The 18,564-nt window shown below is 50.3% G+C and overlaps 1 non-coding gene and 4 pseudogenes across 1 annotated transcript; all 5 read right to left on the bottom strand.

The window, feature by feature from the left end:
- Window positions 1–537: 537 nt before the first annotated feature.
- Window positions 538–750, bottom strand: LOC126421728 (U2 spliceosomal RNA; annotated as a pseudogene).
- A 3,289-nt stretch (window positions 751–4,039) lies between these two features.
- On the bottom strand, window positions 4,040–4,252 carry LOC126421495 (U2 spliceosomal RNA; annotated as a pseudogene).
- A 3,480-nt stretch (window positions 4,253–7,732) lies between these two features.
- Window positions 7,733–7,945, bottom strand: LOC126421484 (U2 spliceosomal RNA; annotated as a pseudogene).
- Window positions 7,946–12,797: 4,852 nt separating this feature from the next.
- On the bottom strand, window positions 12,798–12,990 carry LOC126422823 (U2 spliceosomal RNA). Its single transcript, XR_007576123.1, has one exon. It is a non-coding gene; the product is annotated as a U2 spliceosomal RNA (small nuclear RNA).
- A 34-nt stretch (window positions 12,991–13,024) lies between these two features.
- LOC126424098 (U2 spliceosomal RNA) lies at window positions 13,025–13,169 on the bottom strand (annotated as a pseudogene).
- Window positions 13,170–18,564: the final 5,395 nt, after the last annotated feature.

The following is an 18,564-nucleotide window of genomic DNA, read 5'->3' as shown; positions in this document are numbered from 1 at the left end:
CTGCGACTCCCATTTGAACGCCGCTAGCTGCCAGGCCAGTGGAGAAGCCGTGAGGCCGCCCAACAGCAGCGCCAGGCCGGCGCGAGCTATACTGGCGCGAGCTACACCTAGCCGAGTGCTTACATCGTCCACCGCCTACTGCATATGTGTGTGTGCGTGTGTACCACGTATTCTGCGTGCGTGCGGCGGCGACGACGACGACGACGACGACGTTCGCGAGGAGCTAAGGTTATAACTCCAAAAAATATTATTAAAATTATCTGCGATAGGACCATAAGAGACGCTAACGAGGCATCCGAAGGCACTGTCCTGTGCCACCATAAATTACCAGCCTAGCGTAATGCGGCTGCAAGTGCGGTCTGGCTAACACCAAAAAAAAAAAAAATTTCTTAAGATAATTTTAAATTAATTAAAAGAAATCGTGGTGTGTAAGCAACTAACTACTGCGCACATCAACAACTACGACAAGTTTTGCTACCAGCGGAATATCTGATCACTGCAGAATGTTAACCCATTTCAGGCTGTGTTTTAATTAATTTTAGGTGGGCCGATCCCGGCGGTACTGCAATGCCGGGCCAACCCGCGACAGAGGTGGAGCAAGCCCCTAGCACTCCGTCATAAGCCAAAAATGAGTTTAATATTCTGGTCGTGCAATGCAGGACGTATCAGATATTAAGCTGATAAGAGCAGATACTACACTTTTTTTCCCTCCTACCTCCCCTATAGCCCTACCTTTTCCTCTCCAAAAATGCCGCCATCCTCTAGTGTCGACGCAGCACGTAAAGCAGGGTGTTGTTAGCAGCAAGACTTATTGCCATAAACCGAAAATAAAAGCGGAGGCATACTCTGCTATGCCTCAGGGGGCGACGACACACTCCTCAGAAACACACTTCCCTCTGCAGGTGTGAGGCAAGTGATGATGTTAAAAACTAAATAGAAAGAAATAAATAAAGACAGAAATGAAGGCAAAAAAAAAAAAAACAGCGACGGTAGCACACTCAAACGAAACTGGCGAGATAATCCCATAGCCCATAGAATTAACGAAGTAATAATCCCCTAAGATAGATTATGTGTTTTCCAATTTTCCAATAATTTTTCATACAACGTTCACACAATTTCCATGTTACCAATTTCCATATTATCAGTATCATAGAGCAGTCTACTCTAGTGATGCCCAGAAGGCCAATATCAAACCTGGGGTATGGTTAAGTCAAGAGTAGTTTGAAAGTCCGAGTGACAAAGATCCAGGGGTACACTCAGGCAATTCTTATACGAGGTGCCTTACTCAGCCTGGACCACCTTTTGATAACCATGAACCATTGCAACTTTAAGAAATCTTGCAAAAGTAATGGTATATTTCCGGTCACATTCCGCCAGGCGATGCTGGCTCCAAAGGTAGTCCATGAAAGAGACAGCATCGGTGAGGCAAAGGTCATAGATCGTGAAAATGGTGTGCCCCAAGAGCCACACCACTGCGTTATGTCGTTTTCGGGGGTTGGTCTGAATATCAGGGGTAAGGAACCAGTCGATTGGCACATAGTCCAGTGTAGTCCCACCGGTCAGCGCTAATAGCACACGTGCAAGGTCCCACACTTCTGTGACGTGAGGGCATAAGAGACGATGCACTCTGGTGTCTACGTCACCACATCGGCCGCAAGCAGCCGAGGGCCATAGGCGGATGGCCGCCAAGCGATGATTAGTGGGTATTAAATTGTTTACAACGCGATACCATAGCGCTGAAACTTCTGTGGGGAGGGCTGGGTGGTTGATATTAGCCCAAGCTTGGTGCCAGATGACCGATGGTCGTCTGTCCTCCAATTTATGTAGTGTGGGCTGGCTCTCGAAGCGCCTAGTAAAGGCGCTTTGATGTGCGTGCCTTGTCGGTGGCCACTGTTAGGACGTAACTTTGATTGAGGTAATAGACCTTGACTGCCGTCATCCGGAATGTAATATGTGTCAAACATACTGGTTCACGCGCCGATTGTGGGCGATAACGGTCGAAAAGCACCGCTGTTGTCCCACCTGGGTCAATCTCACGCAAAGTGGCGATACGGTGAATCAGGATTGCCGCACTTTTGCGGGGAAAGTCAATGAGTCCAAGGCCACCATCGACCTTTGGCAGTGTACAAGTCTGTGCATCAACTTTGAATAGTGCATGCCGCCACAACAGGCAATATACTGTTTGTGAGATGGCTCTGCTGGTTTGTTTCGGTAGCGTAAGGAGTTGTGCTACATACCATGCCCGTTATAGGATGTAAGTATTAATCAGTTGGATTCAATGATGGAGGTCGAGTCGTCGATCAGTGTGACTCACGCAAAGTCCTCTGATGCGCGTGAGAATCCGCCTGCACGTGAGTGTTAAGATGCGCTGCGGACAGGCAGTCACCTCAAGACCCAAGATACGTTGTTCCCCTACAATCCGGAACCATGGGCGCTCGATGGTCAATGATCGTGGTCCTAGTGGGATTAGCACCATTTTGTTGACTTTTAACATGGCACCGGATGCTCGTTCATAAACGTGGAGGACTCGGCGAACTGAATCGATGTCCCTGGCGTTTGCTACAAACACACCTACACCATCTGCGTATGCCGCACTGCGGAAGGTGACGCCTGGGAAAGGAACACCATCGACCATTCGTCCGATGTCACGCAGCACGGGGTCCAAAGCGATAAAATACACTGACAAGGGACACCCTTGTCGAACTGATCGTCTGATGGGAATTGGTCGTGATCTGCAGCCGTTCACAATGATTGTGGAATTTGCTCCATCCAAGAAGTGCCGGATGACTCTTATGAAGTGCTCCCCGAAACCCATCCGCGACATAACGGCCAGCAGGTAAGGATGGGAGACCCTATCGAAGGCACCGGCGAAATCTAGCGATCAATTGCAGCCGGGGTTCGAGCGTCGGCGGTGGGTGAGTAAGACAGCATCACGGTATATAGAAGCAGCGGTGAAGGTGGTTCGATTCGAAACGCCACATGATTGAGTGGGACAAAGTACCTTATTCATTACCTGTTTAAGACGTGAAGCCACACTTCGTGCCACCAACTTATAAACAGTGTTAAGAACGGTGATGGGACGTACGTCTCTAGCCCGACAGTCGACTGTGACCTTTGGATTAAGGGCAATACGTACAGCTAGAAAATCGGCGGGTAGCTCGCAACCAGCAAAAATCTCCTCGCACATTTTGCAGGAGCGGTCTCCTAACAGGCCGGAAAATCTAGCACTTCAATTAGTGCTGGAATGGCACAATCGAAGGGCGGTATCCTTGCGGAGTACCGCCAGAGATGAAAAACCGCAGTGTCAGGGCCTAAATGCTTGCAGCATGTACGCTCCACATGTGGGAGTCACACATGGTGGTGCGGGCCGATATGGCAACAGGCGACCGTCGAAAACATCGCAAAGGCAAGAGCCGGAGGGAACGACAAAATACGAGAGCACTCGTCAACAGCCCAGTACCACCCTCCATGTCGAGGAGTAAACTGCGACTCCCATTTGAACGCCGCTAGCTGCCAGGCCAGTGGAGAAGCCGTGAGGCCGCCCCACAGCAGCGCCAGGCCGGCGCGAGCTATACTGGCGCGAGCTACACCTAGCCGAGTGCTTACATCGTCCACCGCCTACTGCATATGTGTGTGTGCGTGTGTACCACGTATTCTGCGTGCGTGCGGCGGCGACGACGACGACGACGACGACGACGACGACGACGACGACGACGTTCGCGAGGAGCTAAGGTTATAACTCCAAAAAATATTATTAAAATTATCTGCGATAGGACCATAAGAGACGCTAACGAGGCATCCGAAGGCACTGTCCTGTGCCACCATAAATTACCAGCCTAGCGTAATGCGGCTGCAAGTGCGGTCTGGCTAACACCAAAAAAAAAAAAATTCTTAAGATAATTTTAAATTAATTAAAAGAAATCGTGGTGTGTAAGCAACTAACTACTGGGCACATCAACAACTACGACAAGTTTTGCTACCAGCGGAATATCTGATCACTGCAGAATGTTAACCCATTTCAGGCTGTGTTTTAATTAATTTTAGGTGGGCCGATCCCGACGGTACTGCAATGCCGGGCCAACCCGCGACAGAGGTGGAGCAAGCCCCTAGCACTCCGTCATAAGCCAAAAATGAGTTTAATATTCTGGTCGTGCAATGCAGGACGTATCAGATATTAAGCTGATAAGAACAGATACTACACTTTTTTTCCCTCCTACCTCCCCTATAGCCCTACCTTTTCCTCTCCAAAAATGCCGCCATCCTCTAGTGTCGACGCAGCACGTAAAGCAGGGTGTTGTTAGCAGCAAGACTTATTGCCATAAACCGAAAATAAAAGCGGAGGCATACTCTGCTATGCCTCAGGGGGCGACGACACACTCCTCAGAAACACACTTCCCTCTGCAGGTGTGAGGCAAGTGATGATGTTAAAAACTAAATAGAAAGAAATAAATAAAGACAGAAATGAAGGCAAAAAAGAAAAAAACAGCGACGGTAGCACACTCAAACGAAACTGGCGAGATAATCCCATAGCCCATAGAATTAACGAAGTAATAATCCCCTAAGATAGATTATGTGTTTTCCAATTTTCCAATAATTTTTCATACAACGTTCACACAATTTCCGTGTTACCAATTTCCATATTATCAGTATCATAGAGCAGTCTACTCTAGTGATGCCCAGAAGGCCAATATCAAACCTGGGGTATGGTTAAGTCAAGAGTAGTTTGAAAGTCCGAGTGACAAAGATCCAGGGGTACACTCAGGCAATTCTTATACGAGGTGCCTTACTCAGCCTGGACCACCTTTTGATAACCATGAACCATTGCAACTTTAAGAAATCTTGCAAAAGTAAAGGTATATTTCCGGTCACATTCCGCCAGGCGATGCTGGCTCCAAAGGTAGTCCATGAAAGAGACAGCATCGGTGAGGCAAAGGTCATAGATCGTGAAAATGGTGTGCCCCAAGAGCCACACCACTGCGTTATGTCGTTTTCGGGGGTTGGTCTGAATATCAGGGGTAAGGAACCAGTCGATTGGCACATAGTCCAGTGTAGTCCCACCGATCAGCGCTAATAGCACACGTGCAAGGTCCCACACTTCTGTGACGTGAGGGCATAAGAGACGATGCTCTCTGGTGTCTACGTCACCACATCGTCCGCAAGCAGCCGAGGGCCATAGGCGGATGGCCGCCAAGCGATGATTAGTGGGTATTAAATTGTTTACAACGCGATACCATAGCGCTGAAACTTCTGTGGGGAGGGCTGGGTGGTTGATATTAGCCCAAGCTTGGTGCCAGATGACCGATGGTCGTCTGTCCTCCAATTTATGTAGTGTGGGCTGGCTCTCGAAGCGCCTAGTAAAGGCGCTTTGATGTGCGTGCCTTGTCGGTGGCCACTGTTAGGACGTAACTTTGATTGAGGTAATAGACCTTGACTGCCGTCATCCGGAATGTAATATGTGTCAAACATACTGGTTCACGCGCCGATTGTGGGCGATAACGGTCGAAAAGCACCGCTGTTGTCCCACCTGGGTCAAATTCAAATGGCTCTGAGCACTATGGGACTTAACATCTATGGTCATCAGTCCCCTAGAACTTAGAACTACTTAAACCTAACTAACCTAAGGACAGCACACAACACCCAGCCATCACGAGGCAGAGAAAATCCCTGACCCCGCCGGGAATCGAACCCGGGAACCCGGGCGTGGGAAGCGAGAACGCTACCGCACGACCACGAGATGCGGGCCCACCTGGGTCAATCTCACGCAAAGTGGCGATACGGTGAATCAGGATTGCCGCACATTTGCGGGGAAAGTCAATGAGTCCAAGGCCACCATCGACCTTTGGCAGTGTACAAGTCTGTGCATCAACTTTGAATAGTGCATGCCGCCACAACAGGCAATATACTGTTTGTGAGATGGCTCTGCTGGTTTGTTTCGGTAGCGTAAGGAGTTGTGCTACATACCATGCCCGTTATAGGATGTAAGTATTAATCAGTTGGATTCAATGATGGAGGTCGAGTCGTCGATCAGTGTGACTCACGCAAAGTCCTCTGATGCGCGTGAGAATCCGCCTGCACGTGAGTGTTAAGATGCGCTGCGGACAGGCAGTCACCTCAAGACCCAAGATACGTTGTTCCCCTACAATCCGGAACCATGGGTGCTCGATGGTCAATGATCGTGGTCCTAGTGGGATTAGCACCATTTTGTTGACTTTTAACATGGCACCGGATGCTCGTTCATAAACGTGGAGGACTCGGCGAACTGAATCGATGTCCCTGGCGTTTGCTACAAACACACCTACACCATCCGCGTATGCCGCACTGCGGAAGGTGACGCCTGGGAAAGGAACACCATCGACCATTCGTCCGATGTCACGCAGCACGGGGTCCAAAGCGATAAAATACACTGACAAGGGACACCCTTGTCGAACTGATCGTCTGATGGGAATTGGTCGTGATCTGCAGCCGTTCACAATGATTGTGGAATTTGCTCCATCCAAGAAGTGCCGGATGACTCTTATGAAGTGCTCCCCGAAACCCATCCGCGACATAACGGCCAGCAGGTAAGGATGGGAGACCCTATCGAAGGCACCGGCGAAATCTAAGGATCAATTGCAGCCGGGGTTCGAGCGTCGGCGGTGGGTGAGTAAGACAGCATCACGGTATATAGAAGCAGCGGTGAAGGTGGTTCGATTCGAAACGCCACATGATTGAGTGGGACAAAGTACCTTATTCATTACCTGTTTAAGACGTGAAGCCACACTTCGTGCCACCAACTTATAAACAGTGTTAAGAACGGTGATGGGACGTACGTCTCTAGCCCGACAGTCGACTGTGACCTTTGGATTAAGGGCAATACGTACAGCTAGAAAATCGGCGGGTAGCTCGCAACCAGCAAAAATCTCCTCGCACATTTTGCAGGAGCGGTCTCCTAACAGGCCGGAAAATCTAGCACTTCAATTAGTGCTGGAATGGCACAATCGAAGGGCGGTATCCTTGCGGAGTACCGCCACAGATGAAAAACCGCAGTGTCAGGGCCTAAATGCTTGCAGCATGTACGCTCCACATGTGGGAGTCACACATGGTGGTGCGGGCCGATATGGCAACAGGCGACCGTCGAAAACATCGCAAAGGCAAACTGCCGGAGGGAACGACAAAATACGAGAGCACTCGGCAACAGCCCAGTACCACCCTCCATGTCGAGGAGTAAACTGCGACTCCCAATTGAACGCCGCTAGCTGCCAGGCCAGTGGAGAAGCCGTGAGGCCGCCCCACAGCAGCGCCAGGCCGGCGCGAGCTATACTGGCGCGAGCTACACCTAGCCGAGTGCTTACATCGTCCACCGCCTACTGCATATGTGTGTGTGCGTGTGTACCACGTATTCTGCGTGTGTGCGGCGGCGACGACGACGACGTTCGCGAGGAGCTACGGTTATAACTCCAAAAAATATTATTAAAATTATCTGCGATAGGACCATAAGAGACGCTAACGAGGCATCCGAAGGCACTGTCCTGTGCCACCATAAATTACCAGCCTAGCGTAATGCGGCTGCAAGTGCGGTCTGGCTAACACAAAAAAAAAAATTTCTTAAGATAATTTTAAATTAATTAAAAGAAATCGTGGTGTGTAAGTAACTAACTACTGGGCACATCAACAACTACGACAAGTTTTGCTACCAGCGGAATATCTGATCACTGCAGAATGTTAACCCATTTCAGGCTGTGTTTTAATTAATTTTAGGTGGGCCGATCCCGACGGTACTGCAATGCCGGGCCAACCCGCGACAGAGGTGGAGCAAGCCCCTAGCACTCCGTCATAAGCCAAAAATGAGTTTAATATTCTGGTCGTGCAATGCAGGACGTATCAGATATTAAGCTGATAAGAACAGATACTACACTTTTTTTCCCTCCTACCTCCCCTATAGCCCTACCTTTTCCTCTCCAAAAATGCCGCCATCCTCTAGTGTCGACGCAGCACGTAAAGCAGGGTGTTGTTAGCAGCAAGACTTATTGCCATAAACCGAAAATAAAAGCGGAGGCATACTCTGCTATGCCTCAGGGGGCGACGACACACTCCTCAGAAACACACTTCCCTCTGCAGGTGTGAGGCAAGTGATGATGTTAAAAACTAAATAGAAAGAAATAAATAAAGACAGAAATGAAGGCAAAAAAAAAAAAAAAAACAGCGACGGTAGCACACTCAAACGAAACTGGCGAGATAATCCCATAGCCCATAGAATTAACGAAGTAATAATCCCCTAAGATAGATTATGTGTTTTCCAATTTTCCAATAATTTTTCATACAACGTTCACACAATTTCCATGTTACCAATTTCCATATTATCAGTATCATAGAGCAGTCTACTCTAGTGATGCCCAGAAGGCCAATATCAAACCTGGGGTATGGTTAAGTCAAGAGTAGTTTGAAAGTCCGAGTGACAAAGATCCAGGGGTACACTCAGGCAATTCTTATACGAGGTGCCTTACTCAGCCTGGACCACCCTTTTGATAACCATGAACCATTGCAACTTTAAGAAATCTTGCAAAAGTAATGGTATATTTCCGGTCACATTCCGCCAGGCGATGCTGGCTCCAAAGGTAGTCCATGAAAGAGACAGCATCGGTGAGGCAAAGGTCATAGATCGTGAAAATGGTGTGCCCCAAGAGCAACACCACTGCGTTATGTCGTTTTCGGGGGTTGGTCTGAATATCAGGGGTAAGGAACCAGTCGATTGGCACATAGTCCAGTGTAGTCCCACCGATCAGCGCTAATAGCACACGTGCAAGGTCCCACACTTCTGTGACGTGAGGGCATAAGAGACGATGCTCTCTGGTGTCTACGTCACCACATCGGCCGCAAGCAGCCGAGGGCCATAGGCGGATGGCCGCCAAGCGATGATTAGTGGGTATTAAATTGTTTACAACGCGATACCATAGCGCTGAAACTTCTGTGGGGAGGGCTGGGTGGTTGATATTAGCCCAAGCTTGGTGCCAGATGACCGATGGTCGTCTGTCCTCCAATTTATGTGGTGTGGGCTGGCTCTCGAAGCGCCTAGTAAAGGCGCTTTGATGTGCGTGCCTTGTCGGTGGCCACTGTTAGGACGTAACTTTGATTGAGGTAATAGACCTTGACTGCCGTCATCCGGAATGTAATATGTGTCAAACATACTGGTTCACGCGCCGATTGTGGGCGATAACGGTCGAAAAGCACCGCTGTTGTCCCACCTGGGTCAATCTCACGCAAAGTGGCGATACGGTGAATCAGGATTGCCGCACATTTGCGGGGAAAGTCAATGAGTCCAAGGCCACCATCGACCTTTGGCAGTGTACAAGTCTGTGCATCAACTTTGAATAGTGCATGCCGCCACAACAGGCAATATACTGTTTGTGAGATGGCTCTGCTGGTTTGTTTCGGTAGCGTAAGGAGTTGTGCTACATACCATGCCCGTTATAGGATGTAAGTATTAATCAGTTGGATTCAATGATGGAGGTCGAGTCGTCGATCAGTGTGACTCACGCAAAGTCCTCTGATGCGCGTGAGAATCCGCCTGCACGTGAGTGTTAAGATGCGCTGCGGACAGGCAGTCACCTCAAGACCCAAGATACGTTGTTCCCCTACAATCCGGAACCATGGGCGCTCGATGGTCAATGATCGTGGTCCTAGTGAGATTAGCACCATTTTGTTGACTTTTAACATGGCACCGGATGCTCGTTCATAAACGTGGAGGACTCGGCGAACTGAATCGATGTCCCTGGCGTTTGCTACAAACACACCTACACCATCCGCGTATGCCGCACTGCGGAAGGTGACGCCTGGGAAAGGAACACCATCGACCATTCGTCCGATGTCACGCAGCACGGGGTCCAAAGCGATAAAATACACTGACAAGGGACACCCTTGTCGAACTGATCGTCTGATGGGAATTGGTCGTGATCTGCAGCCGTTCACAATGATTGTGGAATTTGCTCCATCCAAGAAGTGCCGGATGACTCTTATGAAGTGCTCCCCGAAACCCATCCGCGACATAACGGCCAGCAGGTAAGGATGGGAGACCCTATCGAAGGCACCGGCGAAATCTAGGGATCAATTGCAGCCGGGGTTCGAGCGTCGGCGGTGGGTGAGTAAGACAGCGTGTGTGTGTGTTTGAGGTTTACGGGCGCTAAACAGCGAGGTCATCAGCGCCCAAACGCATAAAAACAGGAACACATGCAGTGAAGGGACTAAGACGAACAGCGAACAAGGGGAACAGCGAAAAGACACAGACCTGACGCAGTTCCAAATCCTCACGTACAGAGGCAAAGCAAGAGGAGAAGGTGTGCACTAAAAAAGGAAAGGAAACTCAAGGAAGGGAGGACAGAAACTGAAGGGAAACAAGGAGGTATTCGTGACTGGCGGACCTCTTACCTAAAATCTGGGTGAGCCAGTCATCCAGCAGCACATTAAAAACCTCTCCCTAAAAGCCGTGGCAACAAATTGGACAGGACACAAAACCGTAAAACCTTAAACACAGACGATGCGTCGTCTTTCAAAATAGAGGGCAAATCCGGTGGCAAAGAAACCACCGCCCTCTGGTCAGAGAATAAAAGACAGTCAAGTAAAATGTGGCGGACAGTAATCTGGACGCCACAAGCACTGCAGATTGGGGGATCCTCCCGCCGGAGTAAAAAACCATGTGTGAAGGGACTGTGCCTGATGCGGAGGCGAGTGAGGAGAACTTCATCCCGCCTGCATGACTGGTCGGACGTACGCCATGGCCGCGTGGTGGCCTTGACCAGACGCAGCTTATTTTCACCGACTGCCAGCCACTCCTCTTCCCACTGACGCATAACGCGAAAACGCAGGAGGGAGGTAACAGCATGGAGAGGGACGGCACAGTCAACAACGTGAGGGAGGGAACATGCATCTTTGGCAGCCACATCCGCCAGCTCGTTTCCCCTAATACCCACGTGCCCCGGCACCCAGCAGAAGGAAACCTCCTTCCCCTGCCGCTGCAGGTGGAGTAGGGCATCATGGATGTTCTGGACGACCGTATCCGCTGGGTACAAGTGTTGCATGGTCTGAAGGGCACTCAGGGAGTCAGAACAGATGAGGAACTTACGACTGGGAACACATCTCATCTGCTCCAATGCCCGCAAGATCGCAAACAATTCGGCATCAAAGATGGTAAACGCCGCAGGAAGCCGTAACTTGACGACTCGATCGGGGAAAACAACAGCACAACCAACAGAGTCCCCCTGTTTAGAGCCATCTGTAAATACTGGTACATGGTCGGGATGCTGGTTTAAAATATCATAAAATAAGGCGGTAAAAACAAACGCAGGAGTGCAGCTCCTCCGGTACTCCGACAAGTCTAAAAGGACGCTGGGCCTCTGGAGCAACCAGGGAGGCAGGCGAGTAAAACCTTGTCGTTTGGGGGGCCACACGCTCCACACCAAGGGACTCAAGCAAATGCTTGGCACGAATCCCAAATGGTCTCGTTGCCCTGGGACGACTGGAAAAGAGACGTTCCATAGGCGGTCGGGCAACGGTAGGGTACGCAGGGGATGTAGGACAGGCAAGGAATTGACACACCCGACGCACCATGAGGAGTTGCCGCCGGATGGCGAGCGGCGGTTCCCCTGCCTCAGCACACAGGCTGGGGATGGGACTGGTACGGAAGGCACCAGTGGCCAGCCTGATACCCTCATGGTGTACTGCGAGTAAGACAGCATCACGGTATATAGAAGCAGCGGTGAAGGTGGTTCGATACGAAACGCCACATGATTGAGTGGGACAAAGTACCTTATTCATTACCTGTTTAAGACGTGAAGCCACACTTCGTGCCACCAACTTATAAACAGTGTTAAGAACGGTGATGGGACGTACGTCTCTAGCCCGACAGTCGACTGTGAGCTTTGGATTAAGGGCAATACGTACAGCTAGAAAATCGGCGGGTAGCTCGCAACCAGCAAAAATCTCCTCGCACATTTTGCAGGAGCAGTCTCCTAACAGGCCGGAAAATCTAGCACTTCCATTAGTGCTGGAATGGCACAATCGAAGGGCGGTATCCTTGCGGAGTACCGCCACAGATGAAAAACCGCAGTGTCAGGGCCTAAATGCTTGCAGCATGTACGCTCCACATGTGGGAGTCACACATGGTGGTGCGGGCCGATATGGCAACAGGCGACCGTCGAAAACATCGCAAAGGCAAGTGCCGGAGGGAACGACAAAATACGAGAGCACTCGTCAACAGCCCAGTACCACCCTCCATGTCGAGGAGTAAACTGCGACTCCCATTTGAACGCCGCTAGCTGCCAGGCCAGTGGAGAAGCCGTGAGGCCGCCCCACAGCAGCGCCAGGCCGGCGCGAGCTATACTGGCGCGAGCTACACCTAGCCGAGTCCTTACATCGTCCACCGCCTACTGCATATGTGTGTGTGCGTGTGTACCATGTATTCTGCGTGCGTGCGGCGGCGACGACGACGACGACGACGACGTTCGCGAGGAGCTAAGGTTATAACTCCAAAAAATATTATTAAAATTATCTGCGATAGGACCATAAGAGACGCTAACGAGGCATCCGAAGGCACTGTCATGTGCCACCATAAATTACCAGCCTAGCGTAATGCGGCTGCAAGTGCGGTCTGGCTAACACCAAAAAAAAAAAAAAAATCTTAAGATAATTTTAAATTAATTAAAAGAAATCGTGGTGTGTAAGCAACTAACTACTGGGCACATCAACAACTACGACAAGTTTTGCTACCAGCGGAATATCTGATCACTGCAGAATGTTAACCCATTTCAGGCTGTGTTTTAATTAATTTTAGGTGGGCCGATCCCGACGGTACTGCAATGCCGGGCCAACCCGCGACAGAGGTGGAGCAAGCCCCTAGCACTCCGTCATGAGCCAAAAATTAGTTTAATATTCTGGTCGTGCAATGCAGGACGTATCAGATATTAAGCTGATAAGAGCAGATACTACACTTTTTTTCCCTCCTACCTCCCCTATAGCCCTACCTTTTCCTCTCCAAAAATGCCGCCATCCTCTAGTGCACTCCGTCATAAGCCAAAAATGAGTTTAATATTCTGGTCGTGCAATGCAGGATGTATCAGATATTAAGCTGATAAGAACTGATACTACACTTTTTTTCCCTCCTACCTCCCCTATAGCCCTACCTTTTCCTCTCCAAAAATGCCGCCATCCTCTAGTGTCGACGCAGCACGTAAAGCAGGGTGTTGTTAGCAGCAAGACTTATTGCCATAAACCGAAAATAAAAGCGGAGGCATACTCTGCTATGCCTCAGGGGGCGACGACACACTCCTCAGAAACACACTTCCCTCTGCAGGTGTGAGGCAAGTGATGAAGTTAAAAACTAAATAGAAAGAAATAAATAAAGACAGAGATGAAGGCAAAAAAAAACAGCGACGGTAGCACACTCAAACGAAACTGGCGAGATAATCCCATAGCCCATAGAATTAACGAAGTAATAATCCCCTAAGATAGATTATGTGTTTTCCAATTTTCCAATAATTTTTCATACAACGTTCACACAATTTCCATGTTACCAATTTCCATATTATCAGTATCATAGAGCAGTCTACTCTAGTGATGCCCAGAAGGCCAATATCAAACCTGGGGTATGGTTAAGTCAAGAGTAGTTTGAAAGTCCGAGTGACAAAGATCCAGGGGTACACTCGGGCAATTCTTATACGAGGTGCCTTACTCAGCCTGGACCGCCTTTTGATAACCATGAACCATTGCAACTTTTAGAAATCTTGCAAAAGTAATGGTATATTTCCGGTCACATTCCGCCAGGCGATGCTGGCTCCAAAGGTAGTCCATGAAAGAGACAGCATCTGTGAGGCAAAGGTCATAGATCGTGAAAATGGTGTGGCCCAAGAGCCACACCACTGCGTTATGTCGTTTTCGGGGGTTGGTCTGAATATCAGGCGTAAGGAACCAGTCGATTGGCACATAGTCCAGTTTAGTTCCACCGATCAGCGCTAATAGCACACGTGCAAGGTCCCACACTTCTGTGACGTGAGGGCATAAGAGACGATGCTCTCTGGTGTCTACGTCACCACATCGGCCGCAAGCAGCCGAGGGCCATAGGCGGATGGCCGCCAAGCGATGATTAGTGGGTATTAAATTGTTTACAACGCGATACCATAGCGCTGAAACTTCTGTGGGGAGGGCTGGGTGGTTGATATTAGCCCAAGCTTGGTGCCAGATGACCGATGGTCGTCTGTCCTCCAATTTATGTGGTGTGGGCTGGCTCTCGAAGCGCCTAGTAAAGGCGCTTTGATGTGCGTGCCTTGTCGGTGGCCACTGTTAGGACGTAACTTTGATTGAGGTAATAGACCTTGACTGCCGTCATCCAGAATGTAATATGTGTCAAACATACTGGTTCACGCGCCGATTGTGGGCGATAACGGTCGAAAAGCACCGCTGTTGTCCCACCTGGGTCAATCTCACGCAAAGTGGCGATACGGTGAATCAGGATTGCCGCACATTTGCGGGGAAAGTCAATGAGTCCAAGGCCACCATCGACCTTTGGCAGTGTACAAGTCTGTGCATCAACTTTGAATAGTGCATGCCGCCACAACAGGCAATATACTGTTTGTGAGATGGCTCTGCTGGTTTGTTTCGGTAGCGTAAGGAGTTGTGCTACATACCATGCCCGTTATAGGATGTAAGTATTAATCAGTTCTATTCAATGATGGAGGTCGAGTCGTCGATCAGTGTGACTCACGCAAAGTCCTCTGATGCGCGTGAGAATCCGCCTGCACGTGAGTGTTAAGATGCGCTGCGGACAGGCAGTCACCTCAAGACCCAAGATACGTTGTTCCCCTACAATCCGGAACCATGGGCGCTCGATGGTCAATGATCGTGGTCCTAGTGGGATTAGCACCATTTTGTTGACTTTTAACATGGCACCGGATGCTCGTTCATAAACGTGGAGGACTCGGCGAACTGAATCGATGTCCCTGGCGTTTGCTACAAACACACCTACACCATCCGCGTATGCCACACTGCGGAGGGTGACGCCTGGGAAAGGAACACCATCGACCATTCGTCCGATGTCACGCAGCACGGGGTCCAAAGCGATAAAATACACTGACAAGGGACACCCTTGTCGAACTGATCGTCTGATGGGAATTGGTCGTGATCTGCAGCCGTTCACAATGATTGTGGAATTTGCTCCATCCAAGAAGTGCCGGATGACTCTTATGAAGTGCTCCCCGAAACCCATCCGCGACATAACGGCCAGCAGGTAAGGATGGGAGACCCTATCGAAGGCACCGGCGAAATCTAGGGATCAATTGCAGCCGGGGTTCGAGCGTCGGCGGTGGGTGAGTAAGACAGCATCACGGTATATAGAAGCAGCGGTGAAGGTGGTTCGATTCGAAACGCCACATGATTGAGTGGGACAAAGTACCTTATTCATTACCTGTTTAAGACGTGAAGCCACACTTCGTGCCACCAACTTATAAACAGTGTTAAGAACGGTGATGGGACGTACGTCTCTAGCCCGACAGTCGACTGTGACCTTTGGATTAAGGGCAATACGTACAGCTAGAAAATCGGCGGGTAGCTCGCAACCAGCAAATATCTCCTCGCACATTTTGCAGGAGCGGTCTCCTAACAGGCCGGAAAATCTAGCACTTCAATTAGTGCTGGAATGGCACAATCGAAGGGCGGTATCCTTGCGGAGTACCGCCAGAGATGAAAAACCGCTGTGTCAGGGCCTAAATGCTTGCAGCATGTACGCTCCACATGTGGGAGTCACACATGGTGGTGCGGGCCGATATGGCAACAGGCGACCGTCGAAAACATCGCAAAGGCAAGTGCCGGAGGGAACGACAAAATACGAGAGCACTCGTCAACAGCCCAGTACCACCCTCCATGTCGAGGAGTAAACTGCGACTCCCATTTGAACGCCGCTAGCGTGTGTGTGTGTGTGTGTTTGAGGTTTACGGGCGCTAAACAGCGAGGTCATCAGCGCCCAAACGCATAAAAACAGGAACACATGCAGTGAAGGGACTAAGACGAACAGCGAACAAGGGGAACAGCGAAAAGACACAGACCTGACACAGTTCCAAATCCTCACGTACAGAGGCAAAACAAGAGGAGAAGGTGTGCACTAAAAAAGGAAAGGAAACACAAGGAAGGGAGGACAGAAACTGAAGGGAAACAAGGAGGTATTCGTGACTGGCGGACCGCTTACCTAAAATCTGGGTGAGCCAGTCATCCAGCAGCACATTAAAAACCTCTCCCTAAAAGCCGTGGCAACAAATTGGACAGGACACAAAACCGTAAAACCTTAAACACAGACGTTGCGTCGTCTTTCAAAATAGAGGGCAAATCCGGTGGCAAAGAAACCACCGCCCTCTGGTCAGAGAATAAAAGACAGTCAAGTAAAATGTGGCGGACAGTAATCTGGACGCCACAAGCACTGCAGATTGGGGGATCCTCCCGCCGGAGTAAAAAACCATGTGTGAAGGGACTGTGCCCGATGCGGAGGCGAGTGAGGAGAACTTCATCCCGCCTGCATGACTGGTAGGACGTACGCCATGGCCGCGTGGTGGCCTTGACCAGACGCAGCTTATTTTCACCGACTGCCAGCCACTCCTCTTCCCACTGACGCATAACGCGAAAACGCAGGAGGGAGGTAACAGCATGGAGAGGGACGGCACAGTCAACAACGTGAGGGAGGGAACATGCATCTTTGGCAGCCACATCCGCCAGCTCGTTTCCCCTAATACCCACGTGCCCCGGCACCCAGCAGAAGGAAACCTCCTTCCCCTGCCGCTGCAGGTGGAGTAGGGCATCATGGATGTTCTGGACGACCGTATCCGCTGGGTACAAGTGTTGCATGGTCTGAAGGGCACTCAGGGAGTCAGAACAGATGAGGAACTTACGACTGGGAACACATCTCATCTGCTCCAATGCCCGCAAGATCGCAAACAATTCGGCATCAAAGATGGTAAACGCCGCAGGAAGCCGTAACTTGACGACTCGATCGGGGAAAACAACAGCACAACCAACAGAGTCCCCCTGTTTAGAGCCATCTGTAAATACTGGTACATGGTCGGGATGCTGGGTTAAAATATCATAAAATAAGGCGGTAAAAACAAACGCAGGAGTGCAGCTCCTCCGGTACTCCGACAAGTCTAAAAGGACGCTGGGCCTCTGGAGCAACCAGGGAGGCAGGCGAGTAAAACCTTGTCGTTGGGGGCCCACACGCTCCACACCAAGGGACTCAAGCAAATGCTTGGCACGAATCCCAAATGGTCTCGTTGCCCTGGGACGACTGGAAAAGAGACGTTCCAGAGGCGGTCGGGCAATGGTAGGGTACGCAGGGGATGTAGGACAGGCAAGGAATTGACACACCCGACGCACCATGAGGAGTTGCCGCCGGATGGCGAGCGGCGGTTCCCCTGCCTCAGCACACAGGCTGGGGATGGGACTGGTACGGAAGGCACCAGTGGCCAGCCTGATACCCTCATGGTGTACTGCGTCAAGTATCTTCAGATACGAAGGCCTTGCTGACCCATACACGGTGCAACCATAGTCAAGACGCGATCGGACGAAAGCCCTATAAAACTGCAGCAGACGTGCCCGATCTGCTCCCCAGGACCGATGGCTCAGACACTTCAAAATATTCAGTGCCTTCAGGGCCCGCACCTTGAGGTCTTTAAGGTGAGGCAACCACGACAGTTTGGAATCAAAAGTGAGGCCCAGGAACCGCACAGTGTCGCTAAAAGGAAGAATGGTGTCCCTCAGACGCAATGCAGGGGAGGTAAAAAGACGTCGAGAACGATTAAAATGAACACACACACATTTGTCGGCAGAAAAGGTAAAACCCGTCTTCACAGTCCATGCCTCTAATCGCTGTATCGTAAGCTGCAACTGCCGACGAGCAGTGACAAGACTGGAGGAAGTACAGAAAACTGCAAAATCGTCCACAAACAAGGAGCATTGGGCAGGACTCCGGATAGTGGACGTGATACCGTTAATGGCGACGGCAAAGAGGGTGACACTTAAAACGCTTCCCTGAGGAACACCATTCTCCTGCACATACAAATCAGATAGCACATTACCAACCCTATAGCGAAAGAGGCGGTGGGAAAGAAAGGACCGAATGAAGATGGGGAGACGGCCACGAAAGCCCCACTCATGGAGTTGATTGAGGATATGGCGGCGCCAAGTAGTGTCATACGCCTTATGAATGTCAAAGAATACACCTAGACAATGCTGGTTACGCAGGAAAGCCTGCTGGATGGCCGCCTCAAGCAGGGTCAAGTTGTCTATAGTGGAACGCCATCTCCGAAAGCCACACTGAGAGGGGCTAAGGAGCTGCCTGGTCTCGAGCAGCCAAACCAGGCGACGATTGACCATGCGTTCCAACGTCTTCCCGACACAGCTCGTCAAGGCGATACTTCGATAACTACTGGGATGCGTTCGGTCCTTCCCTGGTTTGAGGAGGGGTATCAAAATCGCTTCCCTCCACGAGTCAGGGTACGTGCCGGATAACCATATCATATTAAAACAATTCAGGAGAACTTCCTTGGAAGGCAGTAACAA

Source organism: Schistocerca serialis, chromosome 1, assembly GCF_023864345.2.
Source record: "Schistocerca serialis cubense isolate TAMUIC-IGC-003099 chromosome 1, iqSchSeri2.2, whole genome shotgun sequence".
Taxonomy (NCBI): Eukaryota; Metazoa; Arthropoda; class Insecta; order Orthoptera; family Acrididae; genus Schistocerca; species Schistocerca serialis.
Note: the sequence above shows the minus strand (reverse complement) of the source record. Positions and strands in the feature narration are given on the sequence as shown.